This window comes from Stylophora pistillata, chromosome 4 (assembly GCF_964205215.1).
Source record: "Stylophora pistillata chromosome 4, jaStyPist1.2, whole genome shotgun sequence".
In the NCBI taxonomy this organism is placed as follows: domain Eukaryota; kingdom Metazoa; phylum Cnidaria; class Anthozoa; order Scleractinia; family Pocilloporidae; genus Stylophora; species Stylophora pistillata.
The window spans coordinates 36183202-36206081 of NC_142522.1; the positions used below are offsets into that span (position 1 = coordinate 36183202).

Here is a 22880-nt window from a genome sequence, read left to right on the forward strand (position 1 = left end):
CATACTGAACAATTTGATTAAAATCTCGTTATCAAAAAATAAGTGGCACATTTTGACTAATGCGTTTTTCTGAGGCGTGATGACAGAGGAAGCAGTTAGTTTTCTCCAAGCTGAGCTGAAAGAGCGCTTAACTACAGCTGCACACATCTTGGGTTGTCTACTGCACTTATATATACCAGAGTTTTTCATGCGCTGAAGCTCGTGTTAGCAAGATGAAAACTATAGCGCTTTGTTTTTTTGCACTTTTCCTTTCTTCCTCGTTGGTCGAGGGCCATATGGCTAATAAAGTATGTACGGAGGCGGGGAACTGCGGCAAGGTAACAGAAATACAAGACTTATATAAGAACGATCCTTCGCAGTAAAGCACTATTTGAGCAATAGTGGAAATCAGACCTGAAAAAATTTCAGGCCTGTACGGGATTCGAACCACTGACCTCTGCGATACTAGTGCAGCGCTCTACCAATTGAGCTAACAAGCCAACTGGGAGCAGGCCATCAAATTAATTCGATATAAACCCGTAGATGTATCGCAGAGGTCAGTGGTTCGAATCCCGTACAGGCCTGAAATTTTTTTCAGGTCTGATTTCCACTATTGCTCAAATAGTGCTTTACTGCGAAGGATCGTTCTTATATAAGTCTCATAACCGCAGTTCAGTCATATGTTTCATATGTTTGTTGTTGTTAGAAATACAAGAATTAGTACTAATATCTTTCCCTTTTTGATCCATTTAAAATGTTTAATTTTTTTTTTCCACAAAATGGTTCTAAAGTTTTCCTTATTGATGTCAGTTGAATTATCCAAGTGGTTCGATTGGGAGTGGGACTTTTTTTTCCTTTTAAAACTGAGGAAAATTCCCAGTTAGGATCACATATCAGAGAGCATAGAATCACCGTACCTATAAATTCAGTCATGTCAGAATAAGCTCGAATCTTTCGATTGTATGTGTTTTTTTTTAATTCATTCATAAATAATTCCAGAGGTTCAGCTTTTACTGTTTGCAAGTGTCGTTAATCGGTGTACTCACTCGGAGTATTCAGTTACTCCTCGAACTGAATTTTTCTTACTAAAAGCCGTTATAAACTCTTCTAGGAACGGCGTCTGAAAAATTTTAGAGATGAAGGAGGGGCTGAAAATTTAGAAATGTTAAGGAGGAATATCCGCAGACGCTTGGAGGAGGTTAGTGCAGGTTTTTAATTTATCTGTTCGGTTTGCCTTGTTGATGTCAGCTAAGTCATTCAATATTTGAATTGAAGGGGCAAGTCACAGTGCTTTTGATTCATTTGACTCCAAGTATCTGTCAGAGTTTAACGGTCTTGTTTACTATATTTGCTTTTACGAATAAACTTGATGGTAAATTTTAAAATCCTGTTTATGAAATCTTTAGGCACAACGTGAGCGGCAGTATCGGAGAGGCATCTGCTTACAGGCCCGCGAGCTGGGATGTAAAATGGACCAAATGAAATAAGTTTCCCTTATTGAATACTTACTAAGCAAAATCAAAGTTACAACAAATGTTATTCTTAAATAAAAAAAAAACTGAGATGTAGATGGTTGTACCGCTATCATCAATATTGTATTTTAGCGAAATTGAACTGCTTAAATTAAATAAAAGCTGTGGTCCATATGATAAACTTGTGCTATTCGCTGCTTTTGAAGTTGAGCCCTAACATTTTAATAACGTGAACATGGTAGTGAGAATACTCCTTCACCCTTCAACTCCCATGAGACACCGCGACACGTGACATCAATGGAATATCAAGCAAACAACGGATGAGAATTAAAGAAAAGGTCAATTAGTGAATGATCAGTTGACCCAATACCAATTTCTCCAAACTAACATCCCAAGAATTGCACAGCAGACAGTAAGGAGAATTACTAATCAGATCTTTAGAGTGAACGGGTTCATCTCGACGCCTTTATATCAATGTTTAGTTAAACATTGAGTTATTGCCCCTGTAATGCACAGTACATTTTTATTCACAATTTACAATTAGTCCTTATTTTTAAGAATCCAAGAAGAGCAACACATCCCTATCAGTTTGAGCTATATAGCTAGAGTTTTGCAGAATGTTAGTAGGTTGGAGTAAGCTCAAACCTTTTTTTATATAATTTCTTTCACTGCTGCCGGTAGTTTTTTTACATGCTCAAATGTTGATAGATTCGATGCTGTCGGCCATCTTTGCCAAGACTTACGAGAACAGATGCCTGGTATGTATTAGAACTGTCAACACCTAACCATTCATAAAGGGGAAGTGATCACCTGCTGCGGGGAATTTTACACGAATTTCACACGAATCGACAGGAGCGAAAGAGTGAGAGAGAGAGAGAGAGAGAGAGAGAGAGAGAGAGAGAGAGAGAGAGAGAGAGAGAGAGAGAGAGAGAGAGAGAGAGAAAATCGAGAAAGTCTTAAGCACCCTAAACAACAGACTTGTTTAGTTACAATCCCATGATAAGATTGAGAGATCGGACGTCAGTATTATCAGGCGCCTCTGGCAGCCGCTTCAGTCCATGCAACGATCTCACCTTCATTCTCGCCCATCCCATCCCAGGGGAGGACATCCACCACACAGTAATCTCGTGCGTGGGAAATTAACGTCTCCTACCCCTAACCCTTCAGGAGACGGGGCCTACGGTTTATTCGTCCTTATCCGAGAACACTAGAATATATATCCATTTCTTGATGTTATAGAAAGGTAGCAAATTCTCCTCAGTTATTTTAGACCTCGAACCGCCCGCGCAACACAATCCGGTACTCTAACCAATTGAGCTAACCGGGAGGCGGTTAGCTTTAGATATCACTATAATCGCGTTCCAAATGGTAACGTGTCCCGGCAATTAGCTGCTATCGGTGTACATTGATCTGGTGCCCGCTTGCTGGTGCCTTGTAATTTGAGCGTTTTGGCCAATTTTTTATTTTATTAGAAGATAGGTCTACTTTGTTAAATACCTCCTCCCATGGTTTTTATCCTATCTTTCTATGCTTCATAACCTCCCGGCCAGTGGAATCAAAATGGAAAACATACACCAGTCTGCTAAAGCCCCGCGACCTCGATCCCAGGGTGTCTGTCCCTTCAAAAGAGCAGACGGACGGAAAAGACTGGCTTTCGTCAACCAGCGTCCAGCTTTAGACACGTCAGCTTTCATAATGGTTCTCTATGGTATCGTATTGCGCGAGAGAAGACATCGACACAAAGAGAAAGAACAGAATTGAAAAATTAAGCGCTAGTGGGGGAACTAAAATCGAAAGACAAACAAGAATGAACTTTTTCTCATTTTTTCCGTCGCAGATTAATTCTAATCAAGTGACTAAGCATGACTGAACCTAATGAACAAGAAGAAAACATTCGCAATAATATCGCAGGCCCTTATCTTGTTCGTCTTTCATCTCCATCAATAGTGAAGCGATTTGTCATTGGAATTATACGATATTGCAAAATTCACATTTGAAATTCGTATTTAATTTTGAATATAAACCACGGAACAAAGGTAGATCTGAGGTAAAAGTGAAACCAGAAACTACCCAGCAGTTACGATTTAAGTGTGGCCTGCTTTAATGGTAGTTTGGAAAATATTGAATGCCGGAATTCGGAACCGGAACCGGAACCGGAATATTTGGAATACCCGGAATACCCGGAGTTCCCGGAATAGATTTAAAAATAATAAAAGTAAATTAATAAATAAATAAGAATATTGATGATTAAAAATTGATGGTAAATTCACAACTTAAGATGGCTCGTACCAGTTTCCTCGCGCGGGGAACAGGTCACTCTTATGGCGGCGCGTGGAATTTTTTCTACTTTTGTGAGAAGTTTACCTAAGAGCTTGTATTTGATTTGTTGAGCGGCCACTGTGAATGCAGGAGATAGAAACTAAGATAACGAAGACGATTTTTGGAGAAGTAAAGGTTGCTTCACTTCACATTTAAAAGAAATATTCAACCGATATGAAATCTTGCGACGGCGAAAAAAGAAGAACTCAAGTGAAGGATAATCTACCTGAAGTGGAAGAAGACTTTGAAACTTCAAGGAAAATAATATGATATAGCTAGAAGTCATGTGTAGGATTTTTAAGATGAGCTCGGGAGGCTGTCTTTGACGGCTGTGTAATGATTTTCTTAGCAGTAAACGTCTGTAAACATCGATCAGATCGTAGGTGCTCGCGCGAGCACACGCAATTGTCAGCGGTAGCTAAAACAGATCATGAGCAAATGTTGATCTTATAGAATCCAGATTTTTAAATACGCGAGAACGCGCGTGGAAATTGCTAAACTCACGAAAGCTATTGCATAAAAACAAGTCCGGTGACCCCTTCTTTTTATTGTTCCAATATGATAATAACGTCGAAAGGAATCATCAGAAAAAAAAATAGAAAATTCTACCGAAGGAAATTTGCGATGTGTGAAAGTTGCCCTTTTTGTAGATTTTCTGAAATTCTGCTCCGTAGAATTTTTTAAAAATCTTTGCGCATTTTTACTTTTCAAGTGCCAAAAGCAATCACTGAAAAAAATCAGGGGGTCACCGGGTTAGTTTTCGAATTATTTATTCCACAAGCTAAAAAATGCGTCTAAATAAGCCCATGAAAGCGACGCCATGGAAACTGCTAGTGACGAAATGACACTTATTTTTGGATAACCAATGATTATGTAATTCAACCCCGTAAAATTGTTCAACTGGCCTTGGTCAGTCTTTCTGTTGTATTCCATCATAGTTACAAACCATCAAAAAGATGAAAACCGTTACGAGCCACCTTAATTAAATAATTTAATACGAAATTTTTCTTTGAGGGTTCCAAAAAAAGAACACTTACCGGCACCATTCATGGAGATGCACGTATTAGAATTAAAAAAAAAACAGTCTGCGTCAGGCCAGGAGCCTATACAGCCTAGGCGACGAAGTATTTGTACTCTCCTTTTCCCCTGGATGGGATGCTAATCCACCACATATTCTCCCCGCTTTAAATTCGCCTCCACCCATTTACACACCTGTAGGATGTCTAGGGCGCCATTACCATTAGGCCGCCACGCTTTTCCAGCCGGAACCATTGCAGAAGACTAAACAAATGAAATATTTCCAATTAGTTTGATAGTTCAATTGTAAAAAGCTCCAAACTATTAAAAAATAATACTCTACCTTAAATAATTATTAACCAACATTGGGAACTATTAAAGCAGCCACAATTAAGACCAGCCGTCTACATTTAAAATTAAGAGATTGTCAGTTGCTCAACACCTTTTCGCGTTTATTGTAAATACCTTGAATATATAACTTTGAATATAAACCTTGTTTAGAATAATCCATCAGTACAAGGTTTATATTCAAAGGTATATATTCAAGGTATATATAATAAACGCGAAAAGATGTCGAGTAACGGACGATCTCTCAATATGAACTGTAGACTACTGGTCTTAATGGTAGCTAATTTGATGGCTCCCAATGTGTGGTTAATAATCTTTTAAGGTAGAGTATTCAATTGTAATGGGTCGGAGCTTTTTACAATTAAATTATTAAACTAATTGGAAATATTGCATTTGTTTAATCTTCTGCAATGGTTCCGGTTGGAAAAGCGTGGCGGCCTAATGGTCATGGCGCCCTAGACGTAGACATCCCACAGGAGTGTAAATGGGCGGAGGCGAATTTAAGACGGGGAGTAACCATGTGACCGACTAGCATCCCATTCAGGGGGAAGGGAGAGTACAAATATTTCGTCGCTTAGGCTGTATGAGCTACTGGCCTGACGCAGAATTTTTTTAAATTCTAATACGGTATCTCCATGAACAGTGCCGGTAAGTGTTTTTTTTCTGGGACCCTCAGAGAAAAATTTCGTGTTAAATTATTTAATTAAGTTGTAAATTTACCGTTAATTCTTAATCATCAATATTCTTATTTATTTATTAATTTACTTTTATCTTTTTAAAATTTATTATTTTTTTGTCATTCCGGGTATTCCGAGTATTCCAGTTCCGAATTCCAGCATTCTTTATTTTCCAAACTACCTCCTTTAATGATTTAAAGAGGGTATTAAAAATTTCCATTTCAGTAAATAAATATTCAAAAATTTAGCTGCTAGTACCTTTTGAAGATATACTTGCAAAGAAAAAAAATCACTTTTCTGGGAACTTTTAGGGGGGCACTGACAGCAATGAACCGCTTATTCGATCGAAGCCATGAAAATTGCAAAAAGCAAATGTTAGAAGTAAACGAAAATCTCTTCAAAGATAAGACGGCCTAATAGCACTTTGTTGAGAAATCTCATTGGGGCTCTCAAATATTACTCTCTCGCCTTTCGTCGAGGGAAGTGGGGATGCCTATAGATACCTAGCTAAAGCGCCTCAAAAACGTTTGACATTTTCAGGCGAAAGGTTTATAAGGAAAGTAATTTCAATAGCTGCAGTTTAGAAAACAAATAGGAAAACTGCAGCTGACGTAGATAAATAATGTCACAAAAGGAAAAATGTATTGTATTGTAAACACTTTTCCCGCTTTTAGTTTTTGTGCAACAAGATGTTTGAGTACAGTGCTGCGATGATTTACTATACGTACACAAAAATTAGTTCTTAGTGCAGGAAAAGTACTGTTAAATGAAACATGAGGCGAATTTTTCAATAGTTCTTCGAAAGAGGTAAAAAAGTATTGGAAACTCAGGGTAGGAAACCCAACCCTCTTTTCTAAATAACTGAAAAGAGTGCATCCCCTCCGGTTCGTGTTCAATATGAAATATGCATCATGGCGGCTGCCAAGTTTTAGAAAAACTTGTTTCTGCATAAATTTCAAAGCTTGTGGTAAAAACAAATCCTAAAAAGTCTCCTGCAAAGATACAAGACATGATTTTACCCCTTTTTAACATGGACGTGACGCTGTTCGTACAATTACTGGTCTTTGTTGCATACATTGGTCTTATTTTTGGACTTTCTGTAGAACTTATCGGACGTAATTCATTAAATATGCTGAGAAAAGCGATAAAGAGGGGGCTTTCGCCGTGTATGCAGAAGACTCGGTCGAAACAAGTGATGATTCTGCCATGGTAAGCGAAGGCTCCGCAATCAATAACGAAGATTCTGTTACGGAGAGCGAGATCCCGGAGGGAAATTCAAGTCTGGCTAATTAGGGTTAGATCGTTAATTCGTTGTTTATTCATTTTTGATGAAGGCGCTAGAACAAAGCCGTAATAAGCTTAGAGAAAACCGAATTTGATAAAGAAAAGTTACCCCTTATCGGCTATTTAACCAGTGAGTGGGCTTTGAAATAAGGGTGGATGCCATAATTGTGTGCTGCGAGTTCAGAATGATTTAAGTAGTCTTAGCTGCTAGCTTCAAATGTACGATTACTTGGTAACCTTAGTTTTCTTGGAGCTTAAGTGTGACTTTTTCTCTCTCTTTAGGTCACTGAAATTGAGTTATGTTTTATTTGATGTGCTTTAAAGATTCAGAGAAAGCAGCGGCAATTGATGGTGAGCCCGCTGACCTAACACACACTGGATACTCCTCAAGTTGCACAAAAGGGTGAAAGCCTCTTTGCCTTTTAATTTTCCCTATTATTCCACGGCAAAAAAACCGTCGTTCACTGTTAATTTTACGAAATGGTGAATGTCTGAGAAATTCAACATTAAACTAACGTTTTCCGATATCTGAAAACTACGGCAAATTTACTGCCCACCCTTAGTAAAACTCCGGAAAAACATGAAGTTCATCTCAAGTTATCCAGCACCAGGAAAACTCCAATCATTAGCCTGTTCTCCTGAACATTTTTCTACAGTTTTCCCGTGCGCGCGAACGCAGCATTTACCAAGCGTTTTCCCACAAAATAACCAACGGTGAATGCCATGAAAACTGGATGTTTGTCGATTGTTTTCCTGTTCTACGAAAACGCTAATGTATAGCTTGTTTTCTTGAACATTTTACTATGGTTTTCCCGTGCGCTCGAACGCAGCATTTTCCAAGCGTTTTCCCACAAAATAACCAACGGTGAATGCCATGAAAACATGATGTTTGTCAATTGTTTTCCTGCTCCACGAAAACGCTAGTGTCTAGCTCGTTTTCCTAAACGTTTTTCTATAATTTTCCCAAGCGCGCGAATGCTGAGTTTTTCGAGCGTTTACCTGCAGAATTGCGAACAGTAAATGCCATAAAAACAAGAAGTTCGCCGATTGTTTTCCTGCTCCATTAAAACGCTAGCGCTAGCTTGACTTCCTGAACGTTTCCTCTAGTTTTCCCGAGCGTACGATTACTGCATTTTCCAAGCGTATTCCTAGAGAATTACTAATAGCATAAAAACATGATCTTCGTCGATTTTTTTCCTGCCCCATTAAAACGCTAGTGTATAGCTTGTTCAACCAAAAGTCTTTCTCTAATTTTCCCGAGCAAGCGAACGATGCTGTTCTCTCAGAATTTTTCATGACCGTGTTTAAGCAATAAAGATCATTGTTGTTCGTCTCTTGCTTTCATGCTCTATCAAACACTTGTAAACAGCTTGCATTGTTTCCCTGTAATATTTCGTTACCCCCACCGACGCAGCCCCAAACAGTTTCTTTAGAAACTATCAGCCTTTATTCATTTGTTTTCCTGTAGCTTTTGTAGTTTTCGTAAGGACAAGAGCACTGCAATTTCCAAGCGTTTTCACACAGAATTACTAACGGTTAACGTCAAGAAAACATGACCTTCGTCTATTGTTTTCTTACTCAAAGGGAAACGCTAAAGTAGAGCTCGTTTTCTTGTGCATAGCGGATTTGGTCCCCTCGCGGATTTAAACCCTCCGGTGCAAGTCCGCCAACAGATGTAAACACCCCTTCGCAAATTTAAACTTTCCTACCAAACTTCCCTTTAAGCGTTGTTTGTATCATATAGCCCTAACCCCAATCCTTACCCTAATCCTAAACCCTAGCCCTAAGCCCTAGACCTTAACCTTCAGCGCTTTCGCCCATGAATGTAAGGAACGATGTTTTCACTAGGTTTTGTTGGGTGTCCAAATCCGCAGACGGGGCGGATTTGAACCGGGGCTCCTCAGATTATTGACCATGATTGGGTGATTTGAGGAAATTCAGTCATTTGGGTCGTTTAAAGAAATTAAGCTTATTGGGTCATGAAGTAGATTGGGTCATTTCAGGCACCTGGGTCACTTGCACTTATTGGGTCATTTTCGCCGATGGCCACATGTTAGGTTCTGCTGTTTCAGAAAGTAAATGTCCTTTGAAATGATTGAGTCCTCTGAAACAGATCACTGGAACCAATCTGGTCCTTTGAGGCAATTCAGTAATTTTAGCTGGCTGGATCATTTGAGACAATTCAGTCATTTGAACCGGTTTGGTCATTTGAGGCAATTCAGTCATTTGAGCTGGTTTGGTCATTTGAGGCAATTCAGTCATTTGAGCTGGTTTGGTCATTTGAGGCAATTCAGTCATTTGAGCTGGTTTGGTCATTTGAGGCAACCCAGTCATTTGAGGTGGTTTGGTCATTTGAGGCAATTCAGTCATTTGAACTGGTTTGGTCATTTGAGGCAACTCAGTCATTTAAGCTGGTTTGGTTATTTGAGACAATTCAGTCATTTGAGCTGGTTTGGTCATTTGAGGCAATTCAGTCATTTGAGCTCCTTGGGTCATTTGAGGCAATTGAGCTGGTTGGGCCATTTAGCTTTAATTGACTGATTGGTTTATTGAGGCAATTCAATCATTTGAGCTGGTTGGATCATTTGATAGTTTGAGTTAAAAAAATTCCAGTTTGAGTTAGAAGTGAAATTTTGATCTCTAGTTAAAATTTTAAGTTCTTGTTAAAACATCGAGTTGGAAAGAATGGAAGGGACCTGAAAAGTCACAAATTTCATGATTGAGGATGGAAAAAAGAAAAAGGAAAAGAAAAGAAAAGCCCACACCACAGGGTAGCATATTCCCAGTTGATCACCCATAGTGTAATTCTTATCAACAAATGAAAGCTAACCACAAGGAAACTAGGTGAACACAAACTCAAACTTCCAATCTTAACTTAGACTCCTAACTCATACTCATGAAATGGATATGTGAATACTTTTAACTCTGAACACTGATGTTCATAATAATTAGCAAGGTTCAACTGGTTAATGCCGGAAAATGAATTGTCTACCTGAATTTACTGCGAAGGAAAATTACCGAATAATGGAACGAATACTGGGATTCACCCATGCGAAAACGCACAGAAAACGTCGGATTTTCCGCAGGCAAAACACGGGTAAACGTTAGTAAATTGCCACGTTTTCCGTGAATTCAACTTTTGTTTTCCGTTCGGTGAACGCTACTTTTTTTGCCGTGTTCATAAAACGAGCAGAACCTGAAGGGACACCTCAATCTATTAAAAGTCATATAAGATGATAATTGATGCCTTCAGGATAAATTAATAATATGATATTTAAAATTAACCAAAAGGGGAAAGAACCTGTTTTCTAATCAGCGGCTTTGCGTTGAGTTGATACCGACTTACACGCTGACTCAAAAAGAGCAGACTGACCAGTTAGATGAACCGTGCAATGTAAAACTTAAAACTCACCTCTTGTACATCACAGTGAGAACTGGGGCAACCTCGAACATATCTTGTTTTCCTAATGCTTGGACAAATTCGAGCACTGCACACACACAAAACCTGTCCGCATAAATGCTGTTAGGAAAAATTTTCAGACGAAATTGAAACTGCATGGAAAAGTCACAATCAGCGTATCGAGTTTTATAACATAACCAAAGTTAAGAGCGCGCGCTGATTGGTCAATTTAGCGTCCCCCATTTGCCCATGGGTTTACGCTGCTGACCTGAGCAAATGCAAAGACTATTTTTCCGCGCGCGCTTGTTTTTTTCTGGTCACGTAAGATTTGTTAAATAAAAAGGAACTCTAGCTACAGTGTGTTAATGTTATGTTATAAAACAAATGGTAAACACCACAGCGTACACTATTGAGTTATGGACGCACTTGGGAGGTTTGCTAAGCACTCAAGAAGCTAGAGTCGCTCTCGGCTATCGCCTCGAGTGACTCTTACGCTTCTTTCGTGCTTAGCAACCTCCCGCGTGCATCCATAACTCAATAGTGTACGGTGTGGTGTTCACCATTTGTTAAATAGAAAGTAACGAATTAAACCAAATTTAAGACTGCGTTCGTGTGAAACTGATTGAAAAAATAAACGAAGATAAGACGAAGACTGATATGCTGACTTCTGTTCTCAACCTTAAACTACACCCGTAATTCAGCCTTAGGCCGCAAGCGCTCAGAAACACTATATTAGTATTAGTATAATTGAAATTAAACGGAATCGACTCCCATCATAATTTCTTGTCGACTGTTTTGCCTGAGCAAAGAACACAATTTGGTTAACGACGAAACTGACAGAATTGACCTATCCGCAAGTTTTTCCGAAATCTTAGGCCACCCATTATGATATAAATTTCATACACACGCCTCATTGGTGCTTTAAATAATGCAACTTGTTACTATATCTTTAGTATTTCCTACACCTACGATCCAAATATTATTTTAAAATTTCATCTCTTTTATTTTACTTTTGTTTTGTTCATGGCCGCTAGCTAGGTCTCTATGTTTCGAGTAGTGGGTGATGTACTACTGGCAGTTCAAGGTGTTTACAGAGAACCGATGAGGATGTCGAAACTAAAAGACGACATTGCAGAAATCACTTCAGTTTGTGTTGTTACTCAAAAACTGTGTGTTGTAGTCTTAAATCATTCACGTAATCGTCTCTAATGTATTTGGAATATTGATCTGTGAATTGTGGTCCGCGCACACCGTATCACCATTCATTACATCTCCTTTTGTGAGAACTTCATATGGGTTCGCAGGTTACCTATTTATCCGATGTTAAAATGAAGAAACAAATTTAATGTTTGCTTTATCGTTGATAATGGTAATTGATATCTGAGATGAAGAGTTTACGCAATCCTCGTAAAGATTTTACTTTCAAAACATCGAAAAACAAAAAAGTTTATAATATTATCCTTTTCTTACTCATAACACTATCAGTGTAGAAACTGTGAATAATATACTCCGGGATACAAGTAAGAAAGGACACTCTCTATGAGAGAGTGTCTATGATTGCTAAGTTTTATCAGACGGGGGAAATCTTATCGTCTTCCCCGGTAAGAGTTTTGGGTATTTGGCTAGTTCAACTTGCTTGTCAGTGGCGTGAACTGATGTTGTAGTAATGTCACTTATCTTAGCACGTGTCTTGAAGAAATTTTTAGAAAGCTCTTTTGAACTGAGAAAGCCTCCATACGTATAGATAAGGGTTAATACAAGAATTACACAACACGATTAAGAATTGCAGATCCCGCAACCAATGGATCAGCACCCAACTACAGCTTAAGCAAAAATTTAACAAATAAATTGTAACACAGGCTGGCGTGAACAAAGCAAAAAATGTCAGAATCATAATCGTTAATGCTTTGGTTGCCTTGCTATCCTTCTTTGTGTTGACAAGATTTTTCTGGCTCTCCTATCCCAGTTCAAAGTATACAACGGAAAACCCCAGCGCTGCCACCCAAATTGATGTGGATGTTATAATAGCGCGCTTGGAGGTAACCATTGTCTTGTACTTCACTGGCGACGATACGGCCACATATCTATCCACAGTAAGTGCCATGAGTGTTAAAATAGACGCCATGCATAAGATGAAGTATAGAATGTGTGGGATTTTGCTATTTTAGAAGTCAAGTTGAAGCGCTTCGCTGATGTGAACAGCAAATGAAACGGGATCCATATTCGTTCCCACAACCAGATCTGTCGCTGCTAAACTCAACGGGAAATAATTAAATGGTGTTTTCAAGTTTCTGAAAGGATCCTTTGTAATTGCCAAACAGACGAGAAAGTTTCCAGGAATGGTTAAAATTGTAAGGAAAACTGAAAAGGACGCTGTGAAGTATGAGAGAGCTCTTGGAGGACCAACGTTTGAACATATGACGCCGATGCCAAAGCCATCTGAACTCTTCGATTTGTTCCCGAAGGCGCTGACTCTGGCAAATGTGTGAAATGGAACAAACGAAACGAGTCTACTATTCTGAAGTCTGCACAATTTACTCAAATTTAAAGCTCAATTTCATGAATTGAGTAATTTGAAATGTAGACATTTAGGCTGCTATAGAATTGTTTGTCGTAAAAATGTTTCAATTTAATAAAGTTTATGAGCACATCGTAGACATTTGTTCACTATACTTGAGTTCGTGCCGCCAAATTTTTAAGCGGCCTGGCCAGCACGCACAAGCTCACAGGAGAAGCTTGTTTCTTGAAGTGTTTGCTCAATTTTTGTTTAGGTAAACAATTTTTTCCATTACTCCCATTGTTTAAAAGCAATTATGCGAACCAGTCAGGTTCCGTTCAATCCTTTTCAGGATAAAATGTCAACTGGTGCAGTATACCAGCATAGTGATAATGCGTTAAATTTCAGTGAGACCTCATGCTCGAAGTTGCAGTAAAGAATGATAAAGCAAGACGCTAAATGAAGCATAATATAGAGGCTGATTTTATTCGTTGTGGTTATAGGGCCCTGGCTGTAATTTAAAATAAAGAATATTTAATCGTTTGCCTCATAATGTAGAGTTTGTATAATGGCAGCTTTAACCTGTTGATCTGTAATTGATAGCTGACACCTTCATGAAAAAGAGACTCTGCGTCGCGGAAGAAACGAGTCAATTCTAATTAAACAAAATGTGTATATCTGACAGTTTTCCACATTAGCGTATTCAGGTGCAAGCAGCAGAATCTCGATTGACGTTTTTCTTCTATTTCTCTGTAGTTAAGACACTAGCTATTATCCTCGTGCTCACACTAGATTTTAACACTTCTTAGGGTAATCAAGTTTTTGCTTTTTCTAATTCTTTTTTCACTTTTCTAGAGATAGCACAAAAGAATTAATCACCATTATGATAATATTTATTCAAAATAATCTTATTTACCTTTGTCGGTAAATGTAGACAGCTACTTTGAATAAGTTTCATTGAGAAGTCCCTCGTAAATATTGAACAATAACTCATGCTCCAACCAAATACATTCGGCCGTGGTATAGAATCGTTTGAGATAGCTGAACACTTTTTATTCAATTAAGTCTAATTCCCAACGAAAATCTTTTTGATAATTTCTAAAGTCAAGGTGTTTTCATTTGTGTAAGAGGAGGATAGAATTCCATTCAAAGATACCAACGCGAACCTCGCCTATTGAAATGAAAGCCGTTTCGCTGAAGTTTGTTCTAATAAAAAAAAAAAAAAAGCAAAGCACTCGGTTCTGCTGAGTAAAAAGACTGATAAAATCTAAATCAAAAAAGGGAAGAAAGAATTACCAGACGGTTTAATGCTAGGTAAATTATTCATGTGATGGGTGAAGATTATGACATAAACGATCTATCCATACCATTGATATTATTTTTGTTAGCATTTCAGAGTAAAATGTAAATGAGCTTACGGGAAAGAAGTGAGGGAATTAACATGGGTTGATTGACTCCATCGTTGTTGTGATATAACAAAAAAGCCAGAATTAAACTGCATGGTTCGTTTCGTCACTTGACTTTAAAAACGCGGCGGTATTTTTTTCTAAACAACATTTTAAAATTTGATTAAAGTTTGATTATTTTGGACGTTCCCTTCTACAGCAGGAGCCTTAACTTAGAAAAGAAAGCAACATGAAAAAAAGCCCGACAGCTGTGTTTCGAAGGAGTTATCCCCCCTACAGCATTAATATTCCTGATGATCTTCAGCCAACTTCGTCCCAAGAAGCACCTAGACGAACCAAAAATTGTTCCGTAACCCTCTCATGATACTAATTTTGATCGAAAGAGACGAAAAGTCTTTTTTGAGCGCGGCGCCTTGAAATTACCCCCATATAATGTCGGCAACAATATTCTTTTACAATAGCTTAAGATAACTTGAAATATACAGAAGTGTAGTCAGGAGCTAAAACCCTTCACCGTTATATCTTACGGGCAATCAAGTTTGTACGTTTTTATTTGTACTTAGAAATTTCGTCAGCAGTGTTGTTAATATAAAAGGCGTAGGCGGCGGAGCCGGGTTGTTTTCTCATTTTTGCCTTTGCAAAATATTTATTTCAGTCTACTCAGTTCAAGCAGCGATGAAAATACTTTGCACTTTTCTGGATAATTTAAACTGACGTCCAACCAAAAATGGCAAACTGGATAAATTGATTAAAATCCTGTTATCAAAAAAACTGTGGCACATTTTGTTCGACTCGTTTTGGTGATGTACGATGACTGGGGAAGTAATTAATTCTTTTCAGAAAAACCGCTTCACTACAGCTGCACACGTCTTAGTTGTCTACTGCACCTTTATATACCAGAATTTTTCATGCGCTGGAGCTTGAGTTGGCAAAATGAAGACTATAGCACTTTGTATTTTTGGACTGTTCCTTTCTTCGTTGCTGGTAGAGGGCGTCTTGGTAAATATCAAATGTTTTCAGCCTGGTTGCAAGGTAACAAAAGGACACGAATAAGCTTATTTTTTTACCCTTTAAATCCACTCAAAACGTTTCTTAGTTTTATATTGTAAACGGTTTTCAATTTTTTCAGTTTGCTTTAATGATTTCAGTTAAATTATTTAAGTGGATCGATTAGAAATGGCAACTTATTTTCCTTTCAAAAGGAGAATGTCCGGTAAGGATCACAATTATGAATTTTTCTTACTGAAAGCCGTTTTAAACACCTCTAGAGACGGACTCGAAAACAGTTTAGGGATGAAGGAGGAGCTGAAAATTCAGAAATGTTGAGGACGAACATCCGCAGACGCTTGGAGGAGGTTAGTATAGGTTTTTAGTTTGTCTGTTCGGTTTCCTTTGTTGATGTCAGTTAAGTTATCCAATATTTGAATTGAAGGAGAAAGTCAGGGTACTTTTCATTCATTCAAATATCTGTCAGAGCTTAGTAGTCTTGTTTTCATCTTTATCTTTTCGAGTAAAGTTGATGGTAAATTCTAAAATTATGTTTATGAAATTTTTAGGCACAACGTGAGCGGTCGTACCGGAGAGGCATCTGCTTACAGGCCCGCGAGCTAGGATGTAAAATGGACCAAATGTAATAAGTTTCCCATATCATAGACTTACTAGGAAAACTCAAAGTTACAGCAAAATGTTATTGTTAAATGATGAAACTGAGATGAAGATGTTTATATTTATGAAATATTGTATTTTAGCGAAATTAAACTGATCCATATGATAAAAATGTGCTATTCGCTGCTTTTGAAGTTGAGCCGAAACAGGTGATAAAAAGACATCTCAACTCTTCAAATCCTATGAATGACCACGTGAAGACCGTAAGTTAGATAACTCATTGGGTTAGTTACGTCACCTTCGTTGAATAAAGAATATTATATTGTATTGTATTGTATTGTCTTGTACGCCATAAGACGTCAATACAATATCAAGCAAACGAAGGATGAGAGTAAAGGAAACTGATCAATTAGTGGAATACCAGTTGACCCAATACCAATTTCTCCAAACTAACATCCTAAGAATTGTACAGCAGATAGTAAGGAGAATTACTAATCAGATCTTCAGAGTGAACGGGTTGGTCTCGAAGCATTTATATTTATGTTTAATTAAAAATTGAGTCATTACCCCCTGTAATGCGCAGTACATTTTTACGCACAATTTACAATTGGTCCTTATTTTTTGAATCCTAGAAGAGCAACACATCCCTATCAGTTTAAGTCATATGGCTAGAATTTTCAGAGTGTTATTAGGCTGGAGTTAGCTCAAAATTTTTTATATAATTTCTTTTCCTGCTGCTGGTAGTTTTTTTGCATGCTCAAATCATGTTGACAGTTTCGATAGCTGTCGCCCATCTTTGTCAAAACTTACGAGGTCTGATGGCAGGCATGTATCCGAACTGTCAAAATCTAACCGTGCATAAAGGAAAGTTATCACCTGCTGCGAGGAACTTTATACGAATTTCACACAAATCGACTTGATCGAACGGACGGTATCGCACGAATCGCGTTCCGAATGGCAACGCGTCCAGGCAATTAACCGCTTTTGGTGTATATTAACCTGGTGCCCTCTTGTTGGTGCCCTGTAATTTGTGCGCTTTGGCCATTTTTTTTTTATTTCAACAGAAGAGAGGTCTGCTTAGTTAAGTAACTCCTCCTATGGTTTTTATCCTATCCCTCAATGCTTCATAACCTCCCGGCCAGTGGAATAAAATGGAAAACATACACAAGTCTGCTCAAGCCCGCTACCTCATTCCCAGGGTGCTTTTCCTTTCAAAGAGGGAACGGGCGGAAAAGCGCCCTGAGAACGAGTTTGAAAGTCCCACTGTTGGACGTGACGCCGTTCGTACGGAGTTGCTGGTCTTCGTTGCATACATTGGTCTTATTTTTAACTTTCTGTAGAACTTATCGGCCGTAATCCATTAAACATGTTGTGAAAAAGCGAAAAAGAGGAAGGTTCCACCATAAAGGCATAAGATTCGGTCGTAACAAAAGATGATTCTGCCATTGCAAGTGAATGCTCTGCCATCAGAGCGAGATTCCGGAGAGAAATTCACGTCTGGCTAATTAAGATTATAATTTGGATATATCAACAAAGTTGAAATGGTAAATTGGCCACCGTAACGATTACAAAAGCTGACGTTTCGAGCGTTAGCCCTTCGACGGAAATAGAGGAATTGTGGGTTGTGTGTGCTTTTAAAGGCAGAAAAGGGAGCTACGTTATTGGTGGGAACATGGCGACGAGAAAAACACGAATAAATTAGTGGAATGAGAAGCGTTCGTTGATACCTGTGGGAATTAGACTGCCGGCTTGAAAGATGAGCCTTTGTTCAAGAGTTTTGTTCAAGCCATAAAACTAACTATGGGCTAAGTAAGTTCATAGTGGAAAAATGGAGATTATGGCGCCCAAAGTTTATTATTTATTTTTGATGAAGGCGCTGGAACAAAACCGTAGTAAACTTAGAGGAAACTGAATTTGATAAAGAATATTTACCCGGTTATTAGCTATTTAACCAGCGGCCTTTGAAATAAGGGTGCATGCCATTATTGTGTGCTGCGAGTTAAGAATGATTTGTAACGACAAAATGTTTAATTAGTCTTAGATGCCAGCTTTAATTGCACGATGGCTGGGCCACCTTAGATTTTCTGGCTCGTATATTTTCACGCTCTTGATTATTGAATATAATGACCGCGGTCGACCATGTTGATTATCATTATTCCTAGGCGTAGCAAGAGTTTAAGTGTGACTTTTTCATTCTCTTTTGATTACTGAAATGGAGTTATGGTTTATTTGTAGTGTTTTAGAGATTTAGAGAAAGCAGCGGCAACTGATGATGAGCCGGCTAACCTAACACACCAGATACTCCCCAAGTTGTACAGAAGGGCGGAAGCCTCTTTGCCCTTTAAATTTCACTTCCATCCATAAACCGAACGAAACCTGAAGGGACACCTCAATCTATGAAAAGTTATCTAAGATGATAACTTTCAGCCGAACTGCAAATTCAGTACTCACCTAAAAGAAAAGTTAGGTGAAGCTAATAAAGGGTTATACGTTATCAGATGCCTCCGCAAGGAAGGATGTAGCCAAGCAGAAGTAGATGTTTTATTTAATTCCATTGTCCTACCTAATATCACTTATGCTCTATCTGTGCATGGGGCCTCTGAGTCAGAGCTAACTATAGCCCAGCAGTTTTTAGATCGTTGTTTTAAACGTAAATACATATCTAAGAAATTAGTGATAGGTGACTTACTTAAAACGCAAGATCACAAAATTTGTCGCAAGGTTTCAACTATCCTGAGCCATCCTCTTAGAGCCTACTTCCCTGAGACCAAGATCACGAGGTATAATTTGAGAAATAAATCCCCTGTCATGCCCGCTATTCGCACAAACCGTTTTAAGAATACATTTTTTAATAGAATTGTTTTTAAGTATAATGTAGCTTTGTGAAAGTGTACTTCCTGTATTAGATGTAACATAAGATATGTAATTTTATCTTTTGAACAATAAAGACACACAACGACACACAACAACAACTGATGCTTAAAAGTTTATGGTTTAGGGTTAGGTTTAGGGTCTAGGGTTAGGTTTGAAGGGTTAGCGTCAGGGTTCGGGACTCGGGACTCGGGACTCAGGACTCGAGACTCGGGACTCGGGACTCGGGACTCGGGACTCGGGACTTGGGACTCGGGACTCGGGACTCGGGACTCGGGACTCGGGACTCGGGACTCGGGTTGGGGTTAGGATTAGGGTTAGGGTTAGGGTTAGGGTTAAGGTTAGGGTTTAGGGTTTAATAATAACATATTGATAATGATCTAAGGGGAATTGAATCTGTATTGTAATCAGCAGTATAGATTCGAGTTGATACTGAATGACTCGCTGAAGAAAAAAGAACTGAATGACCAGGTAGACGAACCGTGCTATATTAAACTTTAATTTAAAGTCACCTCGTGTATATCGGATTGAGAACTGGGCAACCTCGAAGGTATCTTTTATTTCAAATGCTTGGACAAATTTGTGAACTGCACGCACACAAGACCCTTTCTAAAGATTTTGGGGGATAGGACATACCCATATATACTGCAGGAAAAATAGATTTATATTACAATCATTTTTCAATCTGTGAATAGATTGAAACCGCATGGAACACTTACAATCAGCTGATGTGCTTATCGAAGAAATTTAATAACTCCAATAGTTCATAAATTAGAAGGTAATAAATTAAAACCGATTTATTTAAGGCTGCGTTCGTCTGAAACTCATTGAACGGAAAGAAACGAGGGAAAAGTTAAAATTGAAGTTGAACGGGATCGACTCCCATCATATAATTTCTTGTCGTCTATTTTAACCTAACAAAGAACAAAATATTATAAATGAGGAAACAGAATTGACATATCCGCAGGTTTTCCGAAATCTTACACTTACTATTATTATAAATTTCATACACACGTCACATTGGTGCTTTAAATAATGCAACTTAATACCATGTCAAACAACAAACATATGAAATACATATATATGAACTGCGGTTATGAAACGTATATTTGCACGATCCTTCGCAGTAAGTCGTGCACATATACGCTTAATACCATGTCTTTAATATTTCCTGCACCTACAATCCAATTATTACTATGAAATTTCATCTCTGTTATTTTGATTTTTTCAATTCATAGAAGCTAGCTAGATTTCTTTATTTCGAGCAGTGGGTGATGTTGTACTGGCAGTTAAAGCTGTTTACAAACAGCCACTGAGAATGACGAAATTAAAAGACAACACTGCAGAAATCAAATCGGTTTATCTCGCCGCTCAAAGAGCTGTGTGTTGAGGTTTTAAATTATTCACATAATCGTCACTAGTATGTTTATGGACTGATCTGTGATTTGTCGTCCGCGCAGTCCCCATCATACAATTCATTACAACGCTTTGTGAGGTGGACGGCATAGGGTTCACATGCTACTTATTTTATTTAATCTCTTCAGATAAAGTGAAGAAACAAATCTAATGTTTGATTTATCGTTCGAAATTCGGCCCGGAAACAAATACATCACTCTGTTCGATGGTTCTTTCCAGGTGGTAATCGTAATTGATTTCTGAGAAGAGATTACGTAATCTCCTTAAACATTTTATTTTCACAACATCGCTGAGAACAGCAGTGTTTGCAAAAATAAAGGAGTAGAATATGAATCCCAGCTCAAAGTATACAGACAAAAACATCCCAAATTGATATGGATGTTACAATAGCGCGTTTAGAGGTGACCGTTGTTTTGTATTTCACTGGCGATGGTACGGCCACATATGTTTATCATACATATACTGTCTATCCACAGTAAGTGCCATGAGTGTTAAAATAGACGCCGTGCAAGTATAGAATGTGTAAGATTTTGATATATCTACGATGCCAAGTTGAAGCGCTTCGCTGGTGTGAAAAGCAAATGAAACGGGATCCATAGTCGTTCACACAACCAAATCTGTAGCCGCTAAACTTAACAGAAAATAGTTAAATGGTGTTTTCAAGTTTCTGAAAGGATCATTTATGATGGCCAAACAGACGAGAAAGTTTCCAGGAATGGTTAAAATTGTGAGAAAAACTGTAAAGGACGCTGTGAAGTATGAGAGAGCTCTAGGAGGACCAACGTTTGAACACATACTTGACGCCGATGCCAAAGCCATCTGAACTCCCTGATTTATTCCCGAAGGCGCTGAAATCCGGCAAAGTGTGCGCAAGTATTACAGTTGTTAAACTCTGACTTTACAACGGTTTGCAAAGGTTTTTTCTGTTGTCTTAGAAGTCACTACTCCGTTTTGTTGTTTTGGAATAAACTGGAACTCCTTGCAAAGCTAAACACTGCTGCCAGCTGTAGTTTTCACAGGTAAGCCTATTGTCGAGACGAACTGTTAATTTGCAAGAAGCTCAGTTTAATTGCAAATACGAGAGATACAGAACCGAATTTATGAAAAGATGTTAATGCGAACTTCACACAAGTTATGCATTTCGTATAACAAGAAATAATAATAAAAAAAATGATGAAAAGAAAAATATCAGACATAGCGCTTATCTAAGAGTATTTTGTTATGTGAAAATATCACTCGAGGCTTTCAAAACGGAAGAAGAAGGCAAAAAAGATAGAACAGATGTTGTTGCTGTTTTAATACAAGTTACCCATTTGATGAGTGCAAATAATTTCGAATTAACGATCTGTAAAATACACATTCTTTTCATAAGACAACCCACATCGTTGATAACCTTTGAGAGCTTGTATGGACATATTGGTGAGGGGAAGAAGTTTCACTGGTGACTTAGAAATTGATTAACTTTCTCAAAGTTGAGCCGGAAGAGTTCTATTCATGGTTCGCTTCCGCACTTGACTTTTAAAAAATAGGTGCTATTTTTTTCTAAACATCACTTTTAACTTTGATCAAGATTTGATTCTTTAAGACGTCCTTTCTAAAAAGGAGCCTTAACTTTCAAAATAAAGCGAAATAAAAAAGCTCGAAAGCTGTGTTTCGAAGGAGGTATCCTACAGCATTCCTGCTAATCTTCAGCCAATTCCGTCACAAGAGGTGGCTAAACAAACCCAAAACTGTTCCGTAACCCTCTCATGAAGTTAATTTTGATCGAGAGAGAAAGAAAAGAAAACACTTTTCTGAGCGCAACGTCTTTAAAGTTCCCTCATATCAAGTCAGCAACAATGTTCTTTGACGATAGCCTATGATGACTTGCAATATACGGAAGTGTACAAGTCAGGAGCTAAAACCCTTCACGATGTTGTTTTTTGGGAAGCGACAAAATTCTACGAGAAGGGCAGTTAAGTTTGTACGTTTTCATTTGTACTTATAAAACGTCGTCAGCGATGTTATTAGTATAAACGACATTAGCGGTGGAGCAGAAAGTAGAGGGGGTCCTAGTCCCTACAAACCAAAATAGGGGGTACAGCCCCCCACGTTTTGAAACCGAAAACAACTGCAGGCGCGGCTGAAAGTTAGCAGAATATTTGATTTTGTGATCTTTTCAGAAATCGCTTCATCAGTATCGCGCTTAAGAAAATAATATTTAGTAGAACTTTTTTTGAACAGCTCCGGCTTGTGTTCGAAATGCCTGTCACCCGCACCGATTCTCCATTAAACTAGAGAGCGTGCCTAGGACTGATTAAGCATGATTTCATTTTTGTCTTGGGGAGCCCAACTGAATGCAAAGCTGGAAGATTTTAAACTGTGCCGGAAAAAATAAAAGTAAGTCAAAACTCGATTACGGACACTATTAAGATTGCAAAGAGGTTTGCTTTTTCCAAGCAAAGGGGTATGGGCATGGGTGGGTTAAAGGTAAGCTCCCCTTCCCACTCCCCCCCCCTTCCCCCGCGTCTCAAAACGCACCGTCGCCTCTGAAACGCATTTATATGCCTCAAGTGTTACAGTAAAATACAGATAAACAAGAGATTATCA

General features: G+C 38.4%; 2 long non-coding RNA genes and 1 pseudogene across 2 annotated transcripts; 2 read left to right on the top strand and 1 right to left on the bottom strand.

Moving 5' to 3' along the window:
• Positions 1 to 202: 202 nt before the first annotated feature.
• Positions 203 to 1632, top strand: LOC148733540 (uncharacterized). Its single transcript, XR_015999972.1, has 3 exons — positions 203 to 317; positions 1091 to 1177; positions 1386 to 1632. It is a non-coding gene; the product is annotated as an uncharacterized LOC148733540 (long non-coding RNA).
• Positions 1633 to 11819: 10187 nt separating this feature from the next.
• Positions 11820 to 21515, bottom strand: LOC148733541 (histamine H2 receptor-like; annotated as a pseudogene).
• On the top strand, positions 15203 to 16331 carry LOC148733542 (uncharacterized). Its single transcript, XR_015999974.1, has 3 exons — positions 15203 to 15431; positions 15668 to 15754; positions 15956 to 16331. It is a non-coding gene; the product is annotated as an uncharacterized LOC148733542 (long non-coding RNA).
• Positions 21516 to 22880: the final 1365 nt, after the last annotated feature.